The sequence below is a fragment of the Diorhabda carinulata genome, chromosome 2 (assembly GCF_026250575.1).
Source record: "Diorhabda carinulata isolate Delta chromosome 2, icDioCari1.1, whole genome shotgun sequence".
NCBI lineage: Eukaryota > Metazoa > Arthropoda > Insecta > Coleoptera > Chrysomelidae > Diorhabda > Diorhabda carinulata.
This window is the reverse complement of record NC_079461.1, coordinates 4,977,293-4,986,778: the sequence shown is the minus strand read 5'-3', so window position 1 is coordinate 4,986,778 and position 9,486 is coordinate 4,977,293.

Below are 9,486 nucleotides of genomic sequence, written 5' to 3'. Positions count from 1 at the left end.
ACGAAGCACGCTAGCTTTAAATGCGTTGGAGACGGTGCATCAGTACTTTGAATACGCGACGGTTGTTGATCTAGCAATATTCGAAATTGACGAAATTGACGGTTTTTTTAAGTGCAAATAAGTTCTAAATAAAATCAAATTACATAGTACATGAATTTTTGTTTTGTTTTCATACGCATTTAAAAATATATATGTACATAATATATGTTGTGCATACCATGCACATAATTTTATCATATTACATATTTACTACATTTGTACTTGCTGTGACGTAAACCGTTTTATGCATCGTTGGATTTTTTTGTTTTACAGTTTTAAGATAGCTTCTAAAAGCCAGAGATCCTTTTTGCGATTAACGTTTAAAGCTTAACTGTACTATCGTCTATTTTTTTACTGTACTATTTTAAAGTAGTGTTTGAGTGCGGTTTTGTGATAAAGAAATTATGATTATTTCAATTTATTTCATAATTTTTTAACAGAGTATTTTTTTGGTTAAGAATCATGAATTAAAACATAGCGGCTAGCAAACAAACCGTTTGTGACGAGTGATGATACACTATCAAATCGATTTATTAGAATTTTTTAATTTTAAATATATATATTTCTTTTTGAAACAATGATTCACAAAAATATATTCTTTGGTTTATTAGCCGAACAGATTAAAAAATAGCAAATCATTGAGTGATTACATCACCCTCGAAACCTGATAATAACTAAGTATTGTTATCAATCTCAGGAACCACTAGTACGTTACACCGTAAATGTGGAGTGGTAGGGGGCGTCCCAAGTGGCCCAACCTCTACTAACTATTATAATAAAGTTTAAATAATTGTTTTTTATTTAATGGAAGAAAATTAATGAGCGCCGTAGAAAAAGTATAGTACGTCACACGAGTTGTAAGCCCATTGAGCACTATAATATCGTTACACTACATTTTATATAATTCCTCCCACAGCAGAGCTCCCGCGATTTCAAATATATAAAGCAGCCTGAAAGATGTTAAAAATAAAATACATTACAACAATAATGATGGTCTGGAGCTTGCAACAGAAACTTATTAATTTCTTCACGGGCAAATGTTATAGTTTTTTTGGGTCTATAACCAACTGATTTATTTTTGAAATATGCAATGAGTTTCGAGTATTCACTGATGTCTAGGTCGTTATTTACCATTAGGGTGCCTTTCAGCTTCGGATAAGTCGACCAAAGTGTTGAAGACTTCCACATTTTGGATTTAGTTTTAAAGTAAGCTAGTAACATTCTTCCTGTGAAGAGGAGAAAAATAGTGAATAGAACAAAAGTCCATCCAAATTTTATCGAAAAAATTTTCTGAACAAATATCAATTTTTGGTATCACCACTATAATGAAACAAAACAACTAATTCAAATCCAATTTTTTGAAGTTTCTTGTCATCGAAGGATGTTATTGTTAATTAATTTCAAAATTAAACTAAATAATATGCAAAAAATAGATTAGAACAAATCTCAATTTGAACTATATTCGAGTAAATTTCAATTTCATGAAAATGTGTTACAGTTGGAAGGAACATTTTATTGACATGAAATTAATCCATCAATAATAATATTTCGCCCCTGAACAAATTCTATTTCAAAAGTACCCGCCGAGATGCAGCGCATGCGCAAAGCGAACCACTCGTATTCATAGTCGCTGCAGTTGCCGATTCAACAACATCTTCTAGTGTGCAATTTAAACTTTCTTCACTATTACTCACCATCACTAATAATAATTCTACACTCCTTTTAATTAGATGAAAAACGGATTTTCTTGAACGACTATCAAAAAATAAAAGTGTGACAGTTTATCGGAGAAACGAATTGAGACGAGAAAGAAAGCGTTCAAAGCCCATTTTTTAATACAATAATTTTATAATTTCGTTAAAAAAAGACACGTTACGGCTTTTTTTAATGCAAAAGTGTGAAAAAATGAATCACTATAGTACTTTTTTTCAGGCTTTTTTCAGAAATAATTCAGAAATTACATTCCTCATGAGTGCACTTGAATAATTATGTTCATAATACGAAAAAATTACTGTTAATGGAATTGATCTCCCTCCAAACTATAATAAAGAGTTTTCCCTGTCACTTTTGAAGCTGTCTTTTTTTGACATTTGACAAGTAGAAACTACGCCATCAATGCTTCAACAACGCATTGAAATTATTAAAATTCACTATAAAAATGGTGAAAGTTTGGCAGAGACGGTTCGTAAAACTAAAACAGTTTTGGGTCGACGTGAAGCACCTTCTCGGACCGCAATACAGAAATTGGTGGAAAAATTTGAGCTGTTGGGACAAGTTAGTGATGTGAAGAATAAAACCCGTGCACGTCGCTCAAGAACAACTGAAAATATTGCTGCTGTAGCCCAAAGTGTTGAAGAAAACCCAAGTTTTTCCATTCCTCGTCGTTCTTTGGAATTAGCCATTCCACAAACGTCATTACACCGTATTTTGCATAAAGACTTGGGTCTTAATGCCTATAAAGTTCAGTTAACACAAGAACTCAAGCCGGCCGATCATCAACAATGTCGTGTCTTTGCTGATTGGGTCCTTGAAATGCATGAAAATGATCCGGAATTTCATCGAAAAATCATCTTAACTGATGAGGCCCATTTCCACCTTGGTGGTTACGTCAATAAACAAAATTGTCGAATCTGGGGCTCGGAAAACCCAAGAGTTATTGTTGAAAATCCTCTCCATTCTCAACGCGTTACTGTTTGGTGCGGTTTATGGTCTGGCGGTGTCATTGGACCTTAGTTTTTCGAAAATGAGGCTGGAGCAACAGTTACGGTGAATGGATTGCGCTATCGAGAGATGATTAATGATTTTTTATGACCGAAATTGGATGGTATTGGTTTGGGCAACGTTTACTTTCGACAAGACGGCGCTACGTGCCACACAAGCAACGAAACCATCGATCTTTTACGGGAAAAATTTCCGGATCGCGTTATCTCTCGAAGAGGTCATCACAATTGGCCACCGAGATCTTGTGATTTAACACCTTGCGACTTTTTCCTTTGGAAAGCCACGTGAAAGATAAGGTCTACGCCAACAGTCCAGCATCGATTCAAGACCTGAAAGATGGAATTCGTGAGGCTATCGAGGACATAGGGCAGCCGCTTTGCAGTTTGGTTACGGAAAATTTCATGAAAAGAATATGGTCCTGTAAGCGCAGTCGTGGCGGCCATTTGGCTGATGTTGTGTTCCATTATTAACGGCATACCTTCCTCTTTATAATGAAATAAACATCCGATCATTTATCTCAAAAAATGGCATTTTTCTTTGAATATCAAAATAACATCTCTTATTGGAAAACCCCTTATATGGTAATAAGTATGCGATTAATTGCGCATATATATATCAAAAATTTCTGTTTCTTCAGTTATTAACGTCTGCCGAATGATCTATATCCGAATCACAAAATTGTAAAAGATGATTTTTAAGGCCAATAAAATTAGATAAAATTTAATAATAAAAGTACTCAAGTTTATTGTCAATTATCTTCAAGCTATTTGTATCTATCTCATCGATAAATTCATATATTGCAAATAATTACCCAAAAGAAGTATAGAGTGTTGCAAACAGCCTAATTGTTTGACCTTAGTCCCCGATAATACGACCAGTAAGTTTGTTTTATGAGAGTAGTGCGGTTATACTATGAATGGTAAATCTGGAATCATAAAAATATTAAAAAATATCTATCTACTACGGGCAAATGAACTTCCTTTGAGCCTATTTCAATATATTAATAGAAAGACAGAGGATTTTCTGTTCCAATAGTCAAACAACTTGGAAATTGCGAAAAACTACCAACTCCAAATTATAAATAATGCCTTAAATTGATTAGGAAGACTTAAGTGCTGACTAGAAGTACTTAAATGAAATTTGTCAACCAGTATCAACCGAAGACGTGGCAAAAAGAAAAGATTGCTCATTCTCGTTGGCACTGTAAATAAAATTGTGTCTCCCTCTCGAAATCTTGCCGAATTTCTTATTAAGGTGTATGGTTGAAATCAAAGTGAAACCTTTTTGCAAGGATGCAGCTATTTATTTGTGGTAAATCATCAACTTTACTAGGAAACAGTATAGAGACGTCGTTGATCTAGTTATTCAAAGAAATGCGTTTTTTGCCATCTCAGAAAATATTCTTCTAGCAATGGAAGCTTAGATTTGAAAGGATTATGGCGACTAAATCAAAACCCAATGGAAATGTTAGGTGCTTTGAAATATCTCACCTTGATTTTGATGTATCCGAATAAATAAATTATTGCAAAGGCACTGAATCTGCAATCTTGTCACGATTGATCTATGGAGAAATTGAGATGCCCCAGATTTTGCACGATTTCCCAGTCATTCCAAGGTGGTGGATGCCAAAAAGGATAATAAGTATGTTTTTTAAAGGGTGGAAAGTCCATACGTCGCTACCTCCTCGTGGCAACTTCCAGCTACGGTTTTCACGTTCCGAAACCTTTGTACTTATTTAGACAAGATTTATTTCAGTATTACAAAATTTAATTTTTTTGTTATAATTAATTTCCACCCTGCATAGATAGATATAAACCTAAAATAAACCTGTTAACAATATATTCCCGTTAAATCTCATATTAAATTGATTTTGAAAATTGGGATTCAATAATAAACGAATTCGTTTTTCAAAGTTTTATTCAAAATACGTATACAAATTTACAGGTAAGAAAATATCTGCTATTTTTTTTATACAGAACAATTTTATTTTAATAAATTTGATGCAGAGCTAGCCCAAATATTTGTACCTCCCAACGATAATTGTATAATTTCAGTAAATAGTTTTATTTTAAAAAAACATGTTTGTCAATTGTTTTCTGGTCACTCCGTATATAGATCATCTAAGTTATATCTATTGGTTTATACGAAAATATATTTAATTTGCAACCAATATGTGTTAATTGCATTCCATAACGAATACGATAACAAAACGTTTGAATAACGAAAATAAATTATTTTTGAATGATTTTTTTTCCAATATATATATATAAAGAATTCTTTTAGAGAAACTAATTACTAGAGGTGCATCTAACTCTGTTACATCAAAATTATTTTCCAATATTTATTATAAAAATGATAAACAGAGTTTAAACAAAATATTTCTAAAAACTAAATAATTATTATGATACCCTCCTAATATTATAACTAAACTTTTCAAGGAAACATTAGGATTGATTAATAAAACTTGTTTTATCTTCTGTTCAAAAATTATAGAAAAATCTTACAGGAGTTGTTTGAAAAACATTTTTCTTTGGTAAAACATTACATATCACACCTCAAAATCAAGAAAAAATTTGTTACCAAAAATATAACAACTGATTTCCATATTATCACACATTTTGTTTCAAAGTAAAAAAGCTACTTGTTTGCTCTGTGCATGGAGAAAGGTCTTTGATTGTACATGATGTGATAAGATCCCCCACTGGATATATACCTCAATACTCAAACTCCTACAAACGTACGTGGCTCTCGTGTGGTGTACCTCTAAATACAAAGCAAAAAAAAGAGTTCGACTGGACAGAGTTCAGCGCCTTGCGTGTCTTAGTATCACAGACTCCATTTTACAGCCCCTACCAGTGGTTTTGAAGTCCTACTAAACTGCAGGCAGGTACAATTGGCCATGAGAAAATCTCAACCTCGGGTGAATGTCTAATTATTTTGATGGGCAGTGATCAAATTGTGCCTACGATCGTCAATAATAAGAGTTTGGAGCCGCAGGAGCTGGTGACCTACGCTCGCTATACTGAAAAACGGAAGCTTTTGCGGGGAATACTCCAAAATTTGCAAATTCTCTTCCCAAGGGGAACATGCTACTCTCTTCTAAGCTGAGATATTCGTTTTGATGTAATATGGACACAATATACCCAATCGATGCTTTAGGAACACGGTTATCTCAATCTTGCCCGACAATAGAGCTACCATACAAGCCAGAGCATCTGAAACGGTAAACTCTAGCCTTGTGCTGGAGGTAAAAAAGTCAACAACTGGTAAATGATAGTTGTCCAAGACCCATTCTTGGTGTAACCAAATGTTACACTACAGTCTGCTTGCAAGGTATGCTCTGTGGGGATGGATAGACTCTTGTGAAGAGACAAGCTAAGGCATAAATAGATGAGTTTCCTTTCTCTTTTATGCCATCACCACACTATGGGCATCACGGACGACCTGGAATAATGCTGGTACATGGAGAAGGAAGAAACTGCAGACCGAGCTATCTTTTAATGCTTAGCACTCACACAGGCGCGGTTCAAATACTTTGGCAAGCCTCACACTTTGCCTAGTGTCGTCAAAGGTGAGTTTGTTAATTTCAAGTGCGACACGACGTGCTGAACGATCCTATGATATTGGAAAGAGATAGCAACTATAAATATCAATCGAGTTCTGTTCATAAAAAACCTTTTTGAAAATACGAAAGACATCTCAAAAGGCGGCCGAGAGGGCAGTATCTTTAAGCCGCTTAATGGTAAATATTAACGAACCAAGGGGAAACGTAGGCTGCTGATGGCGACGACTCACTAAATTCCTCTGTGTGGGGCTGAGGTCTGATCAGACGCCCTAAAAATAAAGAAATACTGCAAAGCGATGACGATGGTAAAAAGACCAGGTGCACTGAGAATCACCAGCTTCTACCGGACTGTCTCAGCAGAGGTTGTCTTAGTGGTGACGGCTATAATCCCCGCATCTCAGATATAACACGACAGGATGCGGCAACTGTCGAACGCACTAGAACAATACAAATGTGGCAACAACGGTGAACATAAAAAAAAATCAGGAAAACGGACGCGACGACTAATAGAAGACTTTAGATGGTGGACCGATAGGATGTTTGAAGATGTGAATTTCTACATTATCGAGCTTCTGACGGGACTTGGCTACTGACGGTATTTCCACAAAATGAAGGAAGTACAAACACCTGAGTGTACGTATTGTGAACACGATGACGTCGAACACACGTTAGTGTTCGTGTAACAACTAGAGAGGTTTGAGAGAGAAAATAGAGAAGGCTGTCGGTAGCATGAACCTCGATAATATCGTCCAGGTGATGCTGCACAAGGTAGAATAGTCGTAAGCGGTTGTTATCTACACAGAAAGAATTTTTAGGCAAAATAATATAGACGGTTGCCTCGTATGATGACATCATACAGAAATTTAACAAACTAAACAACATACACGGACAGACCTACCAACCAGATGTATCACAATAGGTCCCGGTTGGACGGACATGAAAAAAGATGGCGGTTTAGTGGGTAGGCTACGGGAGTCCCTTATATTCGTCATAGTGGAACCCGTTACTTGTATTCCGCAAAAAATATGAATATTCAAACACAGTAGCTACTTTTAACTTTGCCGATGGTTTATTGGGTGTGATGGAATATAGAAAGATTTGCTTTTCTGACTAAATTATAAAAAGTTAGTGACGTAACTTGATTTTGCTGGTTTGGTTAAATAATTTTTTTAATATAAACATTTAATATCAATAATAAGGTAATATTAGAATATTGCTTTTAGTCAAACTACGACAAGAGTTCAGAATCATTATTTTTAACTGAATAGAACATTTAAGCTGTTGTATCATTGAGGACTCAAAAAAAATTAAAACAAAAATTAGCTCAACATCTAGCATAGATAAACAAAGAAGAAGCAGAGTAATGAAACTAGTGAAATCACAATAAAAAAAACTATCAAAAATCAACATAGAATTATCCAGTCAGCTTATATTATTCAACAATAAAGACATTTCAATGAAATCGATTAGTATTATTAGTTAATGATGTTAAATTTCATTAGAAACTTCCCAATCAAGTGTATGAAGTGAATTTTTGACATATTTTAAATATAATTCAAATTTAGAAAGAAGAAGAAAAGTACCTAATAAGTGTATTGATTTTATACACATCATATTTTATCAATCATTTTTCCAACTAACCAATAATGTATTTATTCATTACAGAACTAAAATCCTACAAATACTATTTTCTTTTCACATCTTTGCGGAAAAAAACAAATAAGAACAAAAATCTATTGCATTCCTTCTTTCGAAAACTTTGGCAAAACTGGTAAAGATATTCTACGATCTTTTTTGCCAATGAACTAAAATTAATTCGACGTGTTTGTCTTGTCTTGAGTGTCTTATTGAATATATAGTAAAAATTTTGCTTTGTAAACTTTGTAAAATTTTATTTTTGGGAAACTTTGACGACTTTTTTTGAAGCAATTTTTTCGTGGCGCTCTGGAATTCTTACTCGCACTTACTTCTCAAATCAAGTTGTTTGCTGACTGTTTTGATATTAAAATTATTATTTGTGTTATAGTATTTTGAAATTTTTGTTTTTTCACTCCACTATGTAGATATATCTATGAATTATTTATCGAAAAAAGCAAATTAACAAACAGGACAATATGTGGGAAGGGTTCACACTAAACAAATTGTATATATATATATATAGGTAAATAACGTAAATGGAAGCCCCAAGTAAAACATGAGCTTTCCGAATACCAGAATGTTTCTTTTATTTTCTATAATGAAATAGAAAATTGCAGCAGTGGTTGTTTTATTGGGCCTCCAAAAATATAAAATACTTTATGAACCGATTCATGAACTCATTGCATATCGTCGGCTTAATCAGCGTAATGCGTAACTTCATTCTCTAAAATTTTTCAGGGCACACATAAAACAGTTTTCTAATGAAATATACTGAATTTGAGAAAAAGTGATTGATTTTATGGATAGATAAAATGATATTGTGAAGTTATTTCACTTTCTTTGAATTGATTTCCGTATTTTCCAAGAAAATGGAGCTACGCAATCTGTTTATAAAATTAGGACCTAATGAACTGAGATAAACATTTTTTCTCATGAATTAAAGCGGGTTATTTATTTCTCAAAAACTCTTTATTAAGAGAATGAAAAAACATTTTCTTGTAAACTGAAAAATAAACCTATATAGGTATACATATTTGTTTTATTCTAAAACCAAATGTTCAGTAATGAGGTAAATTATCATAGAAATCAATTTACCATTGATGCACACGTGCCTCTACAGGATCGATTTAAAATAATTAAGTCCATCGTATTTCTTGGCAAAGTACTTAACTTTGTACGGACTTTTCTGGCACGCTGTTTTGCAAACGTATATATAATCTGCTGGTATATTGGCTTTTTTGTTTCGAATTTTCCTTTCAATGATAGAATAAATACTATCCATCACCATTTGTGTGTGGCCTTTTCGTAGGTACTTCTGCATTATGGTATCCAAAGCGAAATTGAATAGGTCATTTGATAATGTCATATTACGGTTCTGGTAACTGCTTCCGTTGATCCTCTTTATAGTATTGTTGTAGATAGTTTCTTCCAAAGATAGCAATAGCCTTGATTACGCTTGATTGCAGATCCATCCAACCTCCGTTGCTGATTCTTTATCCTTGGTTTTCTCATTTCTTGTTTCA